Source organism: Zeugodacus cucurbitae, chromosome X, assembly GCF_028554725.1.
Source record: "Zeugodacus cucurbitae isolate PBARC_wt_2022May chromosome X, idZeuCucr1.2, whole genome shotgun sequence".
Classification (NCBI taxonomy): Eukaryota; Metazoa; Arthropoda; class Insecta; order Diptera; family Tephritidae; genus Zeugodacus; species Zeugodacus cucurbitae.
This window is the reverse complement of record NC_071672.1, coordinates 8,171,105-8,193,411: the sequence shown is the minus strand read 5'-3', so window position 1 is coordinate 8,193,411 and position 22,307 is coordinate 8,171,105.

The following is a 22,307-nucleotide window of genomic DNA, read 5'->3' as shown; positions in this document are numbered from 1 at the left end:
TAACAAATAAGTTAATTACAAAATTGTTAGTTGATAACATGTAACATTTAATTTTATAATATTAGGAAAGATAATTCTTAATTTTTAATAGTAGTATTTATTTTTTTTTTGAATTATAAACATTTTAATTTAACTTAGCACTAATTGGTGCACAATATTTTTGGTTAACCTGTCTCGAGCTAACACAAATAGATTTGATGGTTTTCCCACACGTGAGCATGCAACATATAATTGCTCATGGGAAAAACATGGATTATCCAAATCTAACCCATAAATGGACATTGTTTGGCCTTGAGACTTATTAATGGACATGGCAAAAGCTAAACGAATAGGAAACTGTAGTCTGTGCATTATTGAGGTTCGATTTTTTTGGTGGCATTTTATTGAAAATATTACTTCAAAGTTCAAAATAACATTTAATAAATAAAATGTAAGCTAATAATACTTACTTTAATTCGTTTAAAGAGCTTTAAATAATAAAAAGAAAGCAAAGCGTGGCCGAGTCTGATAAATTTTAAACACACGTTTTACGTTTAATAAATGGTAAATTTTAAACACACGTTTTACGTTTAATAAATGGTAAATTTTAAACACACGTTTTACGTTTAATAAATTTTAGCTAAAATAAACGTTTGGACTTTTAATATAACAGCATCTGCTTCATCTAGCCTAATACAGCGCACTTATTCAATTACCTTACAACGTCAGCCGTTAGTATCACAAATAAGTGTCAATAAATGTATTCTCACGTAGCGCCATCTACTGCAATAGCACATATAGCTCTAAATTTAACTCCAAATGTACTCCATACATATGTTGTGCTTAAGATAAAACAGGAAAATAGTGTTTTACAGTTCATACTTAGGTTATGCTTAACTGAAATTATTATTTATGAATAAAGACGGAAACCTTAGTATATATCTGGTATAAAAATCCACGGGATTGAGATTTGAACTTGAGGTCAAAATTTTTAAAATTATTGATGAAAATTTTCGTAGAGTTGATTATAAGCACAAATTTTCATAAAGTAGTTCATTTTTGATTTTATATTCAATTTTTTAACAAATAAGTTAATTACAAAATTGTTAGTTGATAACATGTAACATTTAATTTGGGAGGCTTAAGCAATGCTTAAATAACAGCTGATTTTTGTTTTGAATTTGCTTTGAATTTTCAGCGACATCTTTCGTAGCGTAGGGCAAGTGTCCGTTCGTTTGCACTCAATAACAGCTTATACTTTTCCTTCAGTTCCCATAGGTGCTCCGACTCGCTAGTGATGAAATTTGGGGTTCTTTTGTTGTTTTCATCAATTTTTGATATAATTTTCCTCGCAAATTTATGTATTGTCTGTTATAATTTAAATATTTCAAACATATTTTTATGAATGACATTTGTAAAACATATGTTGCCCATAACGTTGCCATATATCATAATAAAATTTTATACAAATTAAGCATTGACTGTGAAACACAAACGACTACTCAGTTTGCAACAATACTTAGCTAAGATTTGATTTAGGCACAACTTAAGTATGGACTGTGAAACCGGGCATTAGCCATACAAAATTCTATACCCAAATGCAAATAAATGAATTTTTTGTTTTGCATTTAGGAAATACATGCAGAAATCAACTCTGCGATTTCCTAAATTCCTCTGAAATCTCCCAAATTCGAGGAAGATTTACTGGAAAAGAGTGGCAGCATTGCTTATTTGTCTGACCATACATATGTACATAACTTTATTTATTTCACGGATTGTATGTGATTTTTTCTTAAATTTAGAATATTGGAAGTCATGGATTCGTATAACTTTACCACAAATAATATAAACTTCAAACAACGCATTTTCATTTAATGTTTTTAGCAAGTGGCAGCTTTTGTTATGACAGCCTAAATCTATGAAAATTTAGAAAGAAATGTAGCGCCATCTATGTAATATAGCGCACTTAGCGCCACCAACTGGTGGATAGCTCTTTGCTAATAATAAACAAATAATTTGCAATAAATAAATAATGCGACTATAAGGAGAGTTATAAACTATCCTATCTTTCAAGTTGGACCAAACTGCACACACTGTAAAAAATTTCATTAAAATCGGTTCAGTAGTTTAGGAGTCCATCGAAAACAAACAACGTGACACGTGATTTTTATATATTAAGACTAGCTGACCCGGCGAACTTCGCCCCGCCCAATTTTTATTTGAAATAGTTAAAAAGCTTTTTGAACTCTGTTCAAGGCCATTTATTTGTATGGAATGTTAATATATTCAGGGAATAACGTCTCTGATCAATATAAATATTTTTGGTGAAGTTCGTTCTTTGTTTTGTTGTGTTGCGTGTAAACAAATAAAGAAGATGGCTCTCCAACACGCTAACATGACACATACGTACCTATGTATGTACATATGAAACTGTAAAATTTTGAACTTAAACGATAAATCGGTTTAAATCATTCGAATTCCTCATTTCCTCACTTTTAGATTTGCTGTGTTGTAGTAAACTATTCACTACAGTGAAATTATTATTTATGAATAAAGACGGAAACCTTAGTATATATCTGGTATAAAAATCCACGGGATTGAGATTTGAACTTGAGGTCAAAATTTTTAAAATTATTGATGAAAATTTTCGTAGAGTTGATAATAAGCACAAATTTTCATAAAATAGTTCATTTTTGATTTTACTTTCAAGTTTTTAACAAATAAGTTAATTACAAAATTGTTAGTTGATAACATGTAACATTTAATTTTATAATATTAGGAAAGATAATTCTTAATTTTTTATAGTAGTATTTATTTTTTTTTGAATTATAAACATTTTAATTTAACTTAGCACTAATTGGTGCACAATATTTTTGGTTAACCTGTCTCGAGCTAACACAAATAGATTTGATGGTTTTCCCACACGTGAGCATGCAACATATAATTGCTCATGGGAAAAACATGGATTATCCAAATCTAACCCATAAATGGACATTGTTTGGCCTTGAGACTTATTAATGGACATGGCAAAAGCTAAACGAATAGGAAACTGTAGTCTGTGCATTATTGAGGTTCGATTTTTTTGGTGGCATTTTATTGAAAATATTACTTCAAAGTTCAAAATAACATTTAATAAATAAAATGAAAGCTAATAATACTTACTTTTATTTAATTCGTTTAAAGAGCTTTAAATAATAAAAAGAAAGCAAAGCGTGGCCGAGTCTGATAAATTTTAAACACACGTTTTACGTTTAATAAATGGTAAATTTTAAACACACGTTTTACGTTTAATAAATGGTAAATTTTAAACACACGTTTTACGTTTAATAAATTTTAGCTAAAATAAACGTTTGGACTTTTAATATAACAGCATCTGCTTCATCTAGCCAAATACAGCGCACTTATTCAATTACCTTACAACGTCAGCCGTTAGTATCACAAATAAGTGTCAATAAATGTATTCTCATGTAGCGCCATCTACTGCAATAGCACATATAGCTCTAAATTTAACTCCAAATGTACTCCATACATATGTTGTGCTTAAGATAAAACAGGAAAATAGTGTTTTACAGTTCATACTTAGGTTATGCTTAACTGAAATTATTATTTATGAATAAAGACGGAAACCTTAGTATATATCTGGTATAAAAATCCACGGGATTGAGATTTGAACTTGAGGTCAAAATTTTTAAAATTATTGATGAAAATTTTCGTAGAGTTGATTATAAGCACAAATTTTCATAAAGTAGTTCATTTTTGATTTTATATTCAATTTTTTAACAAATAAGTTAATTACAAAATTGTTAGTTGATAACATGTAACATTTAATTTGGGAGGCTTAAGCAATGCTTAAATAACAGCTGATTTTTGTTTTGAATTTGCTTTGAATTTTCAGCGACATCTTTCGTAGCGTAGGGCAAGTGTCCGTTCGTTTGCACTCAATAACAGCTTATACTTTTCCTTCAGTTCCCATAGGTGCTCCGACTCGCTAGTGATGAAATTTGGGGTTCTTTTGTTGTTTTCATCAATTTTTGATATAATTTTCCTCGCAAATTTATGTATTGTCTGTTATAATTTAAATATTTCAAACATATTTTTATGAATGACATTTGTAAAACATATGTTGCCCATAACGTTGCCATATATCATAATAAAATTTTATAGAAATTAAGCATTGACTGTGAAACACAAACGACTACTCAGTTTGCAACAATACTTAGCTAAGATTTGATTTAGGCACAACTTAAGTATGGACTGTGAAACCGGGCATTAGCCATACAAAATTCTATACCCAAATGCAAATAAATGAATTTTTTGTTTTGCATTTAGGAAATACATGCAGAAATCAACTCTGCGATTTCCTAAATTCCTCTGAAATCTCCCAAATTCGAGGAAGATTTACTGGAAAAGAGTGGCAGCATTGCTTATTTGTCTGACCATACATATGTACATAACTTTATTTATTTCACGGATTGTATGTGATTTTTTCTTAAATTTAGAATATTGGAAGTCATGGATTCGTATAACTTTACCACAAATAATATAAACTTCAAACAACGCATTTTCATTTAATGTTTTTAGCAAGTGGCAGCTTTTGTTATGACAGCCTAAATCCATGAAAATTTAGAAAGAAATGTAGCGCCATCTATGTAACATAGCGCACTTAGCGCCACCAACTGGTGGATAGCTCTTTGCTAATAATAAACAAATAATTTGCAATAAATAAATAATGCGACTATAAGAAGAGTTATAAACTATCCTATCTTTCAAGTTGGACCAAACTGCACACACTGTAAAAAATTTCATTAAAATCGGTTCAGTAGTTTAGGAGTCCATCGAAAACAAACAACGTGACACGTGATTTTTATATATTAAGACTAGCTGACCCGGCGAACTTCGCCCCGCCCAATTTTTATTTGAAATAGTTAAAAAGCTTTTTGAACTCTGTTCAAGTCCATTTATTTGTATGGAATGTTAATATATTCAGGGAATAACGTCTCTGATCAATATAAATATTTTTGGTGAAGTTCGTTCTTTGTTTTGTTGTGTTGCGTGTAAACAAATAAAGAAGATGGCTCTCCAACACGCTAACATGACGCATACGTACCTATGTATGCACATATGAAACTGTAAAATTTTGAACTTAAACGATAAATCGGTTTGAATCATTCGAATTCCTCATTTCCTCACTTTTAGATTTGCTGTGTTGTAGTAAACTATTCACTACAGTGAAATTATTATTTATGAATAAAGACGGAAACCTTAGTATATATCTGGTATAAAAATCCACGGGATTGAGATTTGAACTTGAGGTCAAAATTTTTAAAATTATTGATGAAAATTTTCGTAGAGTTGATAATAAGCACAAATTTTCATAAAATAGTTCATTTTTGATTTTATTTTCAAGTTTTTAACAAATAAGTTAATTACAAAATTGTTAGTTGATAACATGTAACATTTAATTTTATAATATTAGGTAAGATAATTCTTAATTTTTAATAGTAGTATTTATTTTTTTTGAATTATAAACATTTTAATTTAACTTAGCACTAATTGGTGCACAATATTTTTGGTTAACCTGTCTCGAGCTAACACAAATAGATTTGATGGTTTTCCCACACGTGAGCATGCAACATATAATTGCTCATGGGAAAAACATGGATTATCCAAATCTAACCCATAAATGGACATTGTTTGGCCTTGAGACTTATTAATGGACATGGCAAAAGCTAAACGAATAGGAAACTGTAGTCTGTGCATTATTGAGGTTCGATTTTTTTGGTGGCATTTTATTGAAAATATTACTTCAAAGTTCAAAATAACATTTAATAAATAAAATGAAAGCTAATAATACTTACTTTTATTTAATTCGTTTAAAGAGCTTTAAATAATAAAAAGAAAGCAAAGCGTGGCCGAGTCTGATAAATTTTAAACACACGTTTCACGTTTAATAAATGGTAAATTTTAAACACACGTTTTACGTTTAATAAATTTTAGCTAAAATAAACGTTTGGACTTTTAATATAACAGCATCTGCTTCATCTAGCCTAATACAGCGCACTTATTCAATTACCTTACAACGTCAGCCGTTAGTATCACAAATAAGTGTCAATAAATGTATTCTCATGTAGCGCCATCTACTGCAATAGCACATATAGCTCTAAATTTAACTCCAAATGTACTCCATACATATGTTGTGCTTAAGATAAAACAGGAAAATAGTGTTTTACAGTTCATACTTAGGTTATGCTTAACTGAAATTATTATTTATGAATAAAGACGGAAACCTTAGTATATATCTGGTATAAAAATCCACGGGATTGAGATTTGAACTTGAGGTCAAAATTTTTAAAATTATTGATGAAAATTTTCGTAGAGTTGATTATAAGCACAAATTTTCATAAAGTAGTTCATTTTTGATTTTATATTCAATTTTTTAACAAATAAGTTAATTACAAAATTGTTAGTTGATAACATGTAACATTTAATTTGGGAGGCTTAAGCAATGCTTAAATAACAGCTGATTTTTGTTTTGAATTTGCTTTGAATTTTCAGCGACATCTTTCGTAGCGTAGGGCAAGTGTCCGTTCGTTTGCACTCAATAACAGCTTATACTTTTCCTTCAGTTCCCATAGGTGCTCCGACTCGCTAGTGATTAAATTTGGGGTTCTTTTGTTGTTTTCATCAATTTTTGATATAATTTTCCTCGCAAATTTATGTATTGTCTGTTATAATTTAAATATTTCAAACATATTTTTATGAATGACATTTGTAAAACATATGTTGCCCATAACGTTGCCATATATCATAATAAAATTTTATAGAAATTAAGCATTGACTGTGAAACACAAACGACTACTCAGTTTGCAACAATACTTAGCTAAGATTTGATTTAAATTCATACGAAATCTCCCAAATTCGAGGAAGATTTACTGGAAAAGAGTGGCAGCATTGCTTATTTGTCTGACCATACATATGTACATAACTTTATTTATTTCACGGATTGTATGTGATTTTTTCTTAAATTTAGAATATTGGAAGTCATGGATTCGTATAACTTTACCACAAATAATATAAACTTCAAACAACGCATTTTCATTTAATGTTTTTAGCAAGTGGCAGCTTTTGTTATGACAGCCTAAATCCATGAAAATTTAGAAAGAAATGTAGCGCCATCTATGTAACATAGCGCACTTAGCGCCACCAACTGGTGGATAGCTCTTTGCTAATAATAAACAAATAATTTGCAATAAATAAATAATGCGACTATAAGGAGAGTTATAAACTATCCTATCTTTCAAGTTGGACCAAACTGCACACACTGTAAAAAATTTCATTAAAATCGGTTCAGTAGTAGGAGTCCATCGAAAACAAACAACGTGACACGTGATTTTTATATATTAAGACTAGCTGACCCGGCGAACTTCGCCCCGCCCAATTTTTATTTGAAATAGTTAAAAAGCTTTTTGAACTCTGTTCAAGGCCATTTATTTGTATGGAATGTTAATATATTCAGGGAATAACGTCTCTGATCAATATAAATATTTTTGGTGAAGTTCGTTCTTTGTTTTGTTGTGTTGCGTGTAAACAAATAAAGAAGATGGCTCTCCAACACGCTAACATGACACATACGTACCTATGTATGTACATATGAAACTGTAAAATTTTGAACTTAAACGATAAATCGGTTTGAATCATTCGAATTCCTCATTTCCTCACTTTTAGATTTGCTGTGTTGTAGTAAACTATTCACTACAGTGAAATTATTATTTATGAATAAAGACGGAAACCTTAGTATATATCTGGTATAAAAATCCACGGGATTGAGATTTGAACTTGAGGTCAAAATTTTTAAAATTATTGATGAAAATTTTCGTAGAGTTGATAATAAGCACAAATTTTCATAAAATAGTTCATTTTTGATTTTATTTTCAAGTTTTTAACAAATAAGTTAATTACAAAATTGTTAGTTGATAACATGTAACATTTAATTTTATAATATTAGGAAAGATAATTCTTAATTTTTAATAGTAGTATTTATTATTTTTTTTGAATTATAAACATTTTAATTTAACTTAGCACTAATTGGTGCACAATATTTTTGGTTAACCTGTCTCGAGCTAACACAAATAGATTTGATGGTTTTCCCACACGTGAGCATGCAACATATAATTGCTCATGGGAAAAACATGGATTATCCAAATCTAACCCATAAATGGACATTGTTTGGCCTTGAGACTTATTAATGGACATGGCAAAAGCTAAACGAATAGGAAACTGTAGTCTGTGCATTATTGAGGTTCGATTTTTTTGGTGGCATTTTATTGAAAATATTACTTCAAAGTTCAAAATAACATTTAATAAATAAAATGAAAGCTAATAATACTTACTTTTATTTAATTCGTTTAAAGAGCTTTAAATAATAAAAAGAAAGCAAAGCGTGGCCGAGTCTGATAAATTTTAAACACACGTTTTACGTTTAATAAATGGTAAATTTTAAACACACGTTTTACGTTTAATAAATGGTAAATTTTAAACACACGTTTTACGTTTAATAAATTTTAGCTAAAATAAACGTTTGGCCTTTTAATATAACAGCATCTGCTTCATCTAGCCTAATACAGCGCACTTATTCAATTACCTTACAACGTCAGCCGTTAGTATCACAAATAAGTGTCAATAAATGTATTCTCATGTAGCGCCATCTACTGCAATAGCACATATAGCTCTAAATTTAACTCCAAATGTACTCCATACATATGTTGTGCTTAAGATAAAACAGGAAAATAGTGTTTTACAGTTCATACTTAGGTTATGCTTAACTGAAATTATTATTTATGAATAAAGACGGAAACCTTAGTATATATCTGGTATAAAAATCCACGGGATTGAGATTTGAACTTGAGGTCAAAATTTTTAAAATTATTGATGAAAATTTTCGTAGAGTTGATTATAAGCACAAATTTTCATAAAGTAGTTCATTTTTGATTTTATATTCAATTTTTTAACAAATAAGTTAATTACAAAATTGTTAGTTGATAACATGTAACATTTAATTTGGGAGGCTTAAGCAATGCTTAAATAACAGCTGATTTTTGTTTTGAATTTGCTTTGAATTTTCAGCGACATCTTTCGTAGCGTAGGGCAAGTGTCCGTTCGTTTGCACTCAATAACAGCTTATACTTTTCCTTCAGTTCCCATAGGTGCTCCGACTCGCTAGTGATAAAATTTGGGGTTCTTTTGTTGTTTTCATCAATTTTTGATATAATTTTCCTCGCAAATTTATGTATTGTCTGTTATAATTTAAATATTTCAAACATATTTTTATGAATGACATTTGTAAAACATATGTTGCCCATAACGTTGCCATATATCATAATAAAATTTTATAGAAATTAAGCATTGACTGTGAAACACAAACGACTACTCAGTTTGCAACAATACTTAGCTAAGATTTGATTTAGGCACAACTTAAGTATGGACTGTGAAACCGGGCATTAGCCATACAAAATTCTATACCCAAATGCAAATAAATGAATTTTTTGTTTTGCATTTAGGAAATACATGCAGAAATCAACTCTGCGATTTCCTAAATTCCTCTGAAATCTCCCAAATTCGAGGAAGATTTACTGGAAAAGAGTGGCAGCATTGCTTATTTGTCTGACCATACATATGTACATAACTTTATTTATTTCACGGATTGTATGTGATTTTTTCTTAAATTTAGAATATTGGAAGTCATGGATTCGTATAACTTTACCACAAATAATATAAACTTCAAACAACGCATTTTCATTTAATGTTTTTAGCAAGTGGCAGCTTTTGTTATGACAGCCTAAATCCATGAAAATTTAGAAAGAAATGTAGCGCCATCTATGTAACATAGCGCACTTAGCGCCACCAACTGGTGGATAGCTCTTTGCTAATAATAAACAAATAATTTGCAATAAATAAATAATGCGACTATAAGGAGAGTTATAAACTATCCTATCTTTCAAGTTGGACCAAACTGCACACACTGTAAAAAATTTCATTAAAATCGGTTCAGTAGTTTAGGAGTCCATCGAAAACAAACAACGTGACGTGAATTTTCATAAAATAGTTCATTTTTGATTTTATTTTCAAGTTTTTAACAAATAAGTTAATTACAAAATTGTTAGTTGATAACATGTAACATTTAATTTTATAATATTAGGAAAGATAATTCTTAATTTTTAATAGTAGTATTTATTTTTTTTTTGAATTATAAACATTTTAATTTAACTTAGCACTAATTGGTGCACAATATTTTTGGTTAACCTGTCTCGAGCTAACACAAATAGATTTGATGGTTTTCCCACACGTGAGCATGCAACATATAATTGCTCATGGGAAAAACATGGATTATCCAAATCTAACCCATAAATGGACATTGTTTGGCCTTGAGACTTATTAATGGACATGGCAAAAGCTAAACGAATAGGAAACTGTAGTCTGTGCATTATTGAGGTTCGATTTTTTTGGTGGCATTTTATTGAAAATATTACTTCAAAGTTCAAAATAACATTTAATAAATAAAATGAAAGCTAATAATACTTACTTTTATTTAATTCGTTTAAAGAGCTTTAAATAATAAAAAGAAAGCAAAGCGTGGCCGAGTCTGATAAATTTTAAACACACGTTTTACGTTTAATAAATGGTAAATTTTAAACACACGTTTTACGTTTAATAAATGGTAAATTTTAAACACACGTTTTACGTTTAATAAATTTTAGCTAAAATAAACGTTTGGACTTTTAATATAACAGCATCTGCTTCATCTAGCCTAATACAGCGCACTTATTCAATTACCTTACAACGTCAGCCGTTAGTATCACAAATAAGTGTCAATAAATGTATTCTCATGTAGCGCCATCTTCTGCAATAGCACATATAGCTCTAAATTTAACTCCAAATGTACTCCATACATATGTTGTGCTTAAGATAAAACAGGAAAATAGTGTTTTACAGTTCATACTTAGGTTATGCTTAACTGAAATTATTATTTATGAATAAAGACGGAAACCTTAGTATATATCTGGTATAAAAATCCACGGGATTGAGATTTGAACTTGAGGTCAAAATTTTTAAAATTATTGATGAAAATTTTCGTAGAGTTGATTATAAGCACAAATTTTCATAAAGTAGTTCATTTTTGATTTTATATTCAATTTTTTAACAAATAAGTTAATTACAAAATTGTTAGTTGATAACATGTAACATTTAATTTGGGAGGCTTAAGCAATGCTTAAATAACAGCTGATTTTTGTTTTGAATTTGCTTTGAATTTTCAGCGACATCTTTCGTAGCGTAGGGCAAGTGTCCGTTCGTTTGCACTCAATAACAGCTTATACTTTTCCTTCAGTTCCCATAGGTGCTCCGACTCGCTTGTGATGAAATTTGGGGTTCTTTTGATGTTTTCATCAATTTTTGATATAATTTTCCTCGCAAATTTATGTATTGTGTGTTATAATTTAAATATTTCAAACATATTTTTATGAATGACATTTGTAAAACATATGTTGCCCATAACGTTGCCATATATCATAATAAAATTTTATAGAAATTAAGCATTGACTGTGAAACACAAACGACTACTCAGTTTGCAACAATACTTAGCTAAGATTTGATTTAGGCACAACTTAAGTATGGACTGTGAAACCGGGCATTAGCCATACAAAATTCTATACCCAAATGCAAATAAATGAATTTTTTGTTTTGCATTTAGGAAATACATGCAGAAATCAACTCTGCGATTTCCTAAATTCCTCTGAAATCTCCCAAATTCGAGGAAGATTTACTGGAAAAGAGTGGCAGCATTGCTTATTTGTCTGACCATACATATGTACATAACTTTATTTATTTCACGGATTGTATGTGATTTTTTCTTAAATTTAGAATATTGGAAGTCATGGATTCGTATAACTTTACCACAAATAATATAAACTTCAAACAACGCATTTTCATTTAATGTTTTTAGCAAGTGGCAGCTTTTGTTATGACAGCCTAAATCCATGAAAATTTAGAAAGAAATGTAGCGCCATCTATGTAACATAGCGCACTTAGCGCCACCAACTGGTGGATAGCTCTTTGCTAATAATAAACAAATAATTTGCAATAAATAAATAATGCGACTATAAGGAGAGTTATAAACTATCCTATCTTTCAAGTTGGACCAAACTGCACACACTGTAAAAAATTTCATTAAATCGAAAACAAACAACGTGACACGTGATTTTTATATATTAAGACTAGCTGACCCGGCGAACTTCGCCCCGCCCAATTTTTATTTGAAATAGTTAAAAAGCTTTTTGAACTCTGTTCAAGGCCATTTATTTGTATGGAATGTTAATATATTCAGGGAATAACGTCTCTGATCAATATAAATATTTTTGGTGAAGTTCGTTCTTTGTTTTGTTGTGTTGCGTGTAAACAAATAAAGAAGATGGCTCTCCAACACGCTAACATGACACATACGTACCTATGTATGTACATATGAAACTGTAAAATTTTGAACTTAAACGATAAATCGGTTTGAATCATTCGAATTCCTCATTTCCTCACTTTTAGATTTGCTGTGTTGTAGTAAACTATTCACTACAGTGAAATTATTATTTATGAATAAAGACGGAAACCTTAGTATATATCTGGTATAAAAATCCACGGGATTGAGATTTGAACTTGAGGTCAAAATTTTTAAAATTATTGATGAAAATTTTCGTAGAGTTGATAATAAGCACAAATTTTCATAAAATAGTTCATTTTTGATTTTATTTTCAAGTTTTTAACAAATAAGTTAATTACAAAATTGTTAGTTGATAACATGTAACATTTAATTTTATAATATTAGGAAAGATAATTCTTAATTTTTAATAGTAGTATTTATTTTTTTTTTTGAATTATAAACATTTTAATTTAACTTAGCACTAATTGGTGCACAATATTTTTGGTTAACCTCAAATTTTTGGTCTCGAGCTAACACAAATAGATTTGATGGTTTTCCCACACGTGAGCATGCAACATATAATTGCTCATGGGAAAAACATGGATTATCCAAATCTAACCCATAAATGGACATTGTTTGGCCTTGAGACTTATTAATGGACATGGCAAAAGCTAAACGAATAGGAAACTGTAGTCTGTGCATTATTGAGGTTCGATTTTTTTGGTGGCATTTTATTGAAAATATTACTTCAAAGTTCAAAATAACATTTAATAAATAAAATGAAAGCTAATAATACTTACTTTTATTTAATTCGTTTAAAGAGCTTTAAATAATAAAAAGAAAGCAAAGCGTGGCCGAGTCTGATAAATTTTAAACACACGTTTTACGTTTAATAAATGGTAAATTTTAAACACACGTTTTACGTTTAATAAATGGTAAATTTTAAACACACGTTTTACGTTTAATAAATTTTAGCTAAAATAAACGTTTGGACTTTTAATATAACAGCATCTGCTTCATCTAGCCTAATACAGCGCACTTATTCAATTACCTTACAACGTCAGCCGTTAGTATCACAAATAAGTGTCAATAAATGTATTCTCCTGTAGCGCCATCTACTGCAATAGCACATATAGCTCTAAATTTAACTCCAAATGTACTCCATACATATGTTGTGCTTAAGATAAAACAGGAAAATAGTGTTTTACAGTTCATACTTAGGTTATGCTTAACTGAAAATGGGAGGCTTAAGCAATGATTAAATAACAGCTGATTTTTGTTTTGAATTTGCTTTGAATTTTCAGCGACATCTTTCGTAGCGTAGGGCAAGTGTCCGTTCGTTTGCACTCAATAATAGCTTATACTTTTCCTTCAGTTCCCATAGGTGCTCCGACTCGCTAGTGATGAAATTTGGGGTTCTTTTGTTGTTTTCATCAATTTTTGATGTAATTTTCCTCGCAAATTTATGTGTTGTCTGTTATAATTTAAATATTTCAAACATATTTTTATGAATGACATTTGTAAAACATATGTTGCCCATAACGTTGCCATATATCATAATAAAATTTTATAGAAATTAAGCATTGACTGTGAAACGCAAACGACTACTCAGTTTGCAACAATACTTAGCTAAGATTTGATTTAGGCACAACTTAAGTATGGACTGTGAAACCGGGCATTAGCCATACAAAATTCTATACCCAAATGCAAATAAATGAATTTTTTGTTTTGCATTTAGGAAATACATGCAGAAATCAACTCTGCGATTTCCTAAATTACTCTGAAATCTCCCAAATTCGAGGAAGATTTACTGGAAAAGAGTGGCAGCATTGCTTATTTGTCTGACCATACATATGTACATAACTTTATTTATTTCACGGATTGTATGTGATTTTTTCTTAAATTTAGAATATTGGAAGTCATGGATTCGTATAACTTTACCACAAATAATATAAACTTCAAACAACGCATTTTCATTTAATGTTTTTAGCAAGTGGCAGCTTTTGTTATGACAGCCTAAATCCATGAAAATTTAGAAAGAAATGTAGCGCCATCTATGTAACATTGCGCACTTAGCGCCACCAACTGGTGGATAGCTCTTTGCTAATAATAAACAAATAATTTGCAATAAATAAATAATGCGACTATAAGGAGAGTTATAAACTATCCTATCTTTCAAGTTGGACCAAACTGCACACAGTGTTAAAAATTTCATTAAAATCGGTTCAGTAGTTTAGGAGTCCATCGAAAACAAAAAACGTGACACGTGATTTTTATATATTAAGATATATATTTTATTTTTTTCAATACATAATAATATAAAATACTTAATCTAAATTATTACTATTAAACCTTATTATTACTATTGGGGATGGGGTCATATGTAGAAGTTCACGCAAGTGAGGAAAGTTTCTGATTGCCATTCACTTGGGAGTGGCCAGGAATGATTCTTTTGCATATGACTCAAGCAGCTCACGACTTCCGGTTTTAGACCAAGTATCCCCTGGGTAGCTAACAGACATCCGTTTGGAGGCGAGCTAAAGTGAGAAGGCGAAGCCCGCTTGTGCGGTTGTGTGTAGGGCTTGGGACCCACCACATAAAAAAATCTCCCCAATGAAAACAAACACCGAGCCTCGGATGAGAAACCCCCCTTTTGATGACGACCCCTGCAAACGTACTAAGGATCATGATTTGAGGGCATGCACCTGGAATGTCCGGACTCTTAATTGGGAAGGTGCCTCTGCCCAGCTGGTTGATGTCCTCATACAACTAAAGGCTGACATCACCGCCGTCCAACAAGTGCGATGGACGGGACAAGGACGGAAGAAGGTGGGTCCTTGTGCCATCTACTACAGCGGCCATATAAAGGAGCGCAAATTCGGTGTTGGATTTGTGGTGGGAGAAAGACTACGTCGCCGAGTCCTGGCATTCACCCCGGTGGATGAACGTCTTGCCACAATCCGCATCAAAGCGAGGTTCTTCAACATATCGCTGATTTGCGCCCACGCCCCAACGGAAGAGAAGGACGATGTGACCAAAGATGCTTTCTATGAGCGCCTAGAACGCACCTATGAGCGCTGCCCCCGCCACGATGTCAAAATCTTTGGCACAACAGTCGGAAAATTCAGCCTCCATGACGAAACATCGCCAAACGGTCTGAGGCTGATCGACTTCGCTGGGGCCCGAAATATGGTTGTCTGTAGTACCAGATTCCAGCATAAAAAAATTCATCAAGCAACGTGGCTGTCCCCTGATCGAAACACGCGCAATCAAATCGATCACGTTGTGATAGACGGAAGACATGTCTCCAGTGTTTTAGACGTGCGTACGCTCCGAGGACCAAACATTGACTCGGACCATTATCTAGTAGCAGCAAAGATACGCACTCGCCTCTGTGCAGCAAAGAACGCCCATCAACAAACACAAGGAAGGTTCGACGTCGAAAAGCTGCAATCACAACCGACAGCCGAACGATTTTCTACTCGACTTGCACTCCTGCTCTCTGAGAGCACTCATCAGCATCTCGATATAAGGGAGCTGTGGAACGGCATCTCAAACTCATTGCATACCGCTGCAGCCGAAACAATTGGTCTCCGGCAACGCCAAAAAACCAGTTGGTACGATGAGAATTGTCGTTCCGCAGTGGAGAGAAAACAGACTGCCTACCTCGCAACGTTGCGATCGACCACAACACGTTCGGGGTGGGATAGATATCGAGAACTGAAGAGGGAAGCGAGACGCATTTGCAGACGTAAAAAGAAAGAGGCCGAAATGGGTGAGTATGAAAAGCTTGAAAAGCTGGCCGACATGGGTAATGCTCGAAAATTTTATGAAAAGATGAGGCGATTAACAGAAGGTTTCAAGACCGGAGCATTATCATGTAGGGACCGAGAAGGTAATCTGGTAACGGATGTCCAGAGCACACTGGGATTATGGAGGGAACACTTCTCCGACCTGCTCAATGGCAGTGAAAGTACAACACCAGGAGATGGCGAACCCGATTCCCCAATCGATGACGATGGAATAGATGTTGCATTACCCGACCATGAAGAAATTCGAATAGCAATTACCCGCTTGAAGAACAACAAAGCGGCGGGGGCCGATGGATTACCGGCCGAGCTATTCAAATACGGCGGCGAAGAACTGATAAGGTGCATGCATCAGCTTCTTTGTAGAATATGGTCGGAAGAAAGCATGCCTGACGATTGGAAGCTTAGTGTGCTTTGCCCAATCCATAAGAAGGGAGACCCCACAATCTGCGCCAACTACCGTGGTATAAGTCTCCTCAATATCGCATATAAGGTTTTGTCGAGCGTATTGTGTGCAAGACTAAAGCCCACCGTCAACGAACTGATTGGACCTTATCAGTGTGGCTTTAGACCTGGAAAATCCACAATGGACCAGATATTCACCATGCGCCAAATCTTGGAAAAGACCCGAGAGAGAAGAATCGATACTCACCATCATTTTATCGATTTTAAAGCTGCCTAAGATAGCACGAAAAGGAGCTGCCTCTATGCCGCGATGTCTGAATTTGGTATCCCTGCAAAACTAATACGGCTATGTAAGCTGACGTTGAGCAACACCAAAAGCTCCGTCAGGATCGGGAAGGACCTCTCCGAGCCGTTCGATACCAAACGAGGCTTCAGACAGGGTGACTCACTATCGTGCGACTTCTTCAATCTATTGCTGGAAAAAATAATACGAGCTGCAGAACTAAATAGAGAGGGTACAATCTTCTACAAGAGTGTACAGCTCCTGGCGTATGCCGATGATATTGATATCATCGGAAGCAACAACCGCGCCGTTTGTTCTGCGTTTTCCAGACTAGATAAAGAAGCGAAGCATATGGGTCTGGTGGTGAATGAGGACAAGACGAAATATCTCCTGCCATCAAACAAACAGTCAGCGCACTCGCGTCTTGGCTCCCACGTCACTGTTGACAGTCATAACTTTGAAGTTGTAGATAATTTCGTTTATCTGGGAACCAACAGTAGGCAATTGAAAAGTAAAGTCCTCTCTCGACGAACCAAAATCAAACTCTATAAGTCGCTCATTATTCCCGTCCTGATGTATGGCGCTGAAGCGTGGACGATGACAACATCCGATAAGACGACTCTTGGGGTTTTCGAGAGAAAGGTTTTGCGCAAGATTTATGGTCCTCTAAACATTGGCAACGGTGAATACCGCAGACGATGGAACGATGAGCTGTACGATTTATACGACGACATTGACATAGTTCAGCGAATAAAAAGACAGCGGCTACGCGGACCTGCCCCCAGGGGTCATCCCTATTCTCCCTAACAAAGCTCCTCCATTCCTCTTCTTTTATTCTCACAAGCATATCCTTATACTCTCTAACCGCACAACTAAAATCATATCTGATCTGGGATAACCTATCCGAATTGGACCGCCGAGCGCGCTGAAACTTTCGTCTCAACCGCCGACAGTCCTCCTCTTCAAGGTTAACGCATACGTCCACCACTTAATTTTCCTAATCCTAGAACTTTCATACTTCCTGAAAACCCTATCATTAACACACCAGACCAACTCATACAGCCGAGCAATTTGCTCGTCCACCCTCAGTTCCTCAAACTCACTAAGCGGTATTTCCAATACCGCTTCCCTTACATTCTGTCCATATTGGTTCCAGTCAGTACCAGAGGTACGCCATCGCCGCAATGGACCCACGTACGCCGAGGGTGGGGATTGCGGAGAAACCATAATTGGTATCAAATTATGGTCACTCAATCCCCACCCTCCCCTAATCTCCCAACTGACGTCAAACGCTCTCCTTGCTGCCTCATTCATTAACGTTACGTCAATATCACTCATGCCCCTAGGCCCCTCAAACGTAAGCCATTCATTCGGCTCATTCAAAATGTGGAGGCTCTTAGCCACCACCCATTCACTCAATACCTCGCCTCGGATGTGGCTTTGATATCCAGACGAATGTCTGGATACCTTACTAAACCACATCGTGGACGAGGTATTCGCATCCAACCCTAGGACAAATGGGCTACTACTCCCCAGTAGTAGTAGCTTATCCATGTAGCCCAGGTAGGCTCTAGGGGCTCGCTAAATTTGCAATACAAACTAGCGACAATCATTCTACCGAACTCCCCCTCCACTGAAACACACACCCCCTGTTGCGACGAATCCAACACTGCGCAATCGTAGTTTGGATCAGTCACAACAATTGCGGCATTACCCCCAAGGTCCGTAAAGACCCTGAAAACTCCAGGAAGACCCCGAACCACACCATTGGTGGTGTAGGGCTCCTGGAGTAAGGCAATGCCGCACCCACCCTCAAGCATACAACCCCCCAACTCACACATCACGGCATACGATCCCTGACAATTTAGCTGAAAAATACCCCCCATCAGTGTCTGGCGAGGGCGTGCTCAACAACGCCACAGTATATCGGGCAGACAGCGGACATCATAAGATGCCCAGCTGGCCTACCCTTAAATGCACAGTTGCGACAATGGGGTGCATTGACGCAACCGGCAGCTCTGTGGCCTTCTTGACCGCACCTCCTACAGACATCTGATTTGGCCCTACACTCAGCCACTCTATGGTCAAAACCCATACACCGGAAGCAGCCAGCAACAGGGGTATCCGGTCGAACCCTGAAGGAAAACCACTTTATGTAGCACCTTCCCGCTTCCAAGAGGGCGGACATTGATTTGTCCGAACCCTCAAGGACAACGTTGGTGCTACCATCAGCGGCCACCTTCCAGGGCCCACTGACCATCCGCACGTCTGACTTTCGTGCCTCAGGGCTGATGTCCTGGAGATTCAACCGAAAGAGCTCCTCCATGAAGTCATCATGGGAGATTTCGGTGTGAACCCCCTGAACCACAACCCGCGGACCCATCTTCCGATTCACAGTCACATTCAATCCCACCTCCCCAAATTTGGCATTATTCGCCACCATTTCCCTCTCTAAGACAGAGGGGGTGCGAATAACCACCCCACCACCCTTAATCGGCTTCACCTCGTGCACTCGCACTCCGAGGGAAGGTCCCACCTCTTTCACCACCTTTTTGATGACTTCCTTAGAGGAAGTCGTCGGGGCCTTGCTGCGCACAACCACCGACCACGTCTCCACGGGCTTCGGCAATGCCGGAGCAATCGCCTCCAGCACCTGTGTTCCGACTCAGCCGGAGCCAAACCCACAACCGACCTCTTCGGTTGGGGAATATATCCCCGACAACCCCCCTTGAGAGCGTCAACCTGACCGCGAAGATGGGCATTCTCGGTTACTACCGTCATCAGGAGTGCCTCGTACTTCGAGGCAAGCTCCATCAGCCCCTTCGCGGTAGTGACCTCAAAGTCCTTCCTTCGCGACGCTCTTTTTTGCGACACCCTTCTTCACGACGCCCTTATCTGCGACGCCCTTTTCCGCGACGCCTTTATCCGCGACGCCCTTCCCAGTGCCGCTGTTACCGCCGCTCTCGGCCGGCTTAGAAGCACCCGAAACTGCGGGGTGAGCAACCGCTTTTTCAGCGGTGCCACCTATTCCGCTACCGCTCTCACTCCCACCATCCTCTGATTTCATCAACAGAGGCGACCCCAAACGCGCCCTCCTCCGCGGCGGCGACCTCACCGGTGGCCTCACCTCCTCATCACCCGACGACGTTTCCACCATCACTGTTATGGGGCCCGACCCGTCGCTTTCAGCGAGGGACTTAACCTTCCTCCTCCGTGGTGGAGCCATTCCCACCATCGGCCTACCCCCAGGCAGGCTGTTACGCCGGCGAACACTGGCGCACAAGCTACCTGCTCAGGTAAAACCCGAAACAGCTGCTCTCCAGGCGCGTGCAACTGAACGCACTGAAGACGCTGACTCACACGTATACTCGCTCTGTAGCAGTCACCACCCAAGCAGTCGGTTAATGCGCTCTCGCGAGGGCACAGCCCACAACCCAGCCAAAGGTCTGGAAAGGCTACTCAAAAAGACCGCCGGACAGATCAATGTCCCCGTAACGGTCGCGAGTCAACCGCTGTGGCACTGTACCAACCGCACTGTGGGCCTAACAGCACTCTGCTACGACCGCAGTCGACGCAACAGTCAGCGACCTCAGCACTGGGACAGCCCCAGGCACCCTTTGGGCAAAACGGTCCGAGCAAACCCGAAACAAGTGAAACTGAACGCCAGGCGCTCAGCACAGCACTTACCGGTAGGCAATCCAGCCAGTGGGAATACCAACAACACGGTAAACCACTGAAACTGTGCGACAGCCCACCAACAACAAACGTGTAGATAACCACGCTACTTATGGAAAACAACAAAGTTGTACTTACCAGTACACGCCGTACAGTCAACCGCGACTGTACAAAAACACTCGCCCGTACCGAAACCCGTTACTACGCGCGCACAAAAATGCGAAGAATGAACAAAAGTGTGCAGTCGCACAAAATCACACGCGACCGTAGCAACAACAACACTAGCTACCCACGCCAGGCAATAACGGTGCCTATCACACACCGCGTAAACAAATGTCCGCACAAAAGGAAATACCGAAAAATTTCCACCAACAAATCGCAAAGAAAAACTCACCAAGAAAAATCACGATGCGCACGCACGTCTATCCGCGTCGAAAGCCAACTAACGAAAATGAGTAGATAGGGACATCTAAAGCCAATATTAACGTGAGTACCTGCCGACGACGGCCTTACCTCACGGTGCTCAAAAGCACAGCGGATCAAATCAATGCGATGATCAGCGCCCCGAAAAATGCAATGTATTATTCAGTACCAATTGGCGTGTGGAATGGATACACTAACCACCTTGGTGAGATTCGAGGCCTATCTAAAACCTCTACCGTATATTGGGTCCGGCACCCGGTTGCAATGCAACTCCACATTGAGTGACAAATATCACTCTCCCCGCATTCGGGTATTAAACCACAACTACCACGATACTTCCCGAGGGGCCAGTCCGCACGAGTAGGTTGGAGCGAACTCCAAGGGCTCCTACTCCCCGTGGTACCAGAATTAAGTCTCCGGTCAGACCTCGTAGTTGAAACTACTACCAGTTGAGCTTCCATACTGCTCTGGACTGGTGACCAGGGGTTGGACCCCATTCTCTCATCCAATTCATACACCTTTCATACCAGAAGCTAACCCCGGTCTTCAGCCAATTGTCTTCGCCGCCTGAACAACACGCGCGCAAATCTTTCAAACGACCCTAACTGTTCGGCATTCCGACTAGTGGAGATCACACCACTAACATCTAACCATCCATCAGTCCAACTAAACCCCATACCCCCAAGGTCCCTAATGTCCGAGTACATCGGGCATTCAGCAATAACATGCACCCAATCCTCAACACGCGCCCCACACATACATTCCATTCCATCAGAGAGGTGCCTCTGATGCAAAAAAGCATTCAAAGGCCCATGCCCCGTAAGTAGGAAACCCAGACTCAGACAGAATCTGAAATCTGGGTTTTCCCCAACAAACCCAACATCCCGAATGTACTCATAAGTCACACGACCGTTAGGACTATTATCCCAACGGTCTTGCCACCTACTCCTAACCCTGTCATCTAGAAGCCTCTTGCTTCCTAGATATCCCAACCTCTCCACATCATCGTCAGAAATCCATTCATTCCGCAGCAATAACACACTCAAACCCCTCCTCAACCTTAAAGAAACAGCACGCTGTAAAACAATCAGGTCAAGAGGGGGCACACCCAATAAAACCTGCAACGCATCCGTAGAAACGGTGCGACATACAGGCAAACAGGCAAGCATCATGCAACGCTGTATAGAAAGAAGTTTTCGACGACCCGGAACCATCGTAGCCACCTTCCACCATATAGGAGATCCATAAGTGGCACAGGCCACAAACAAAC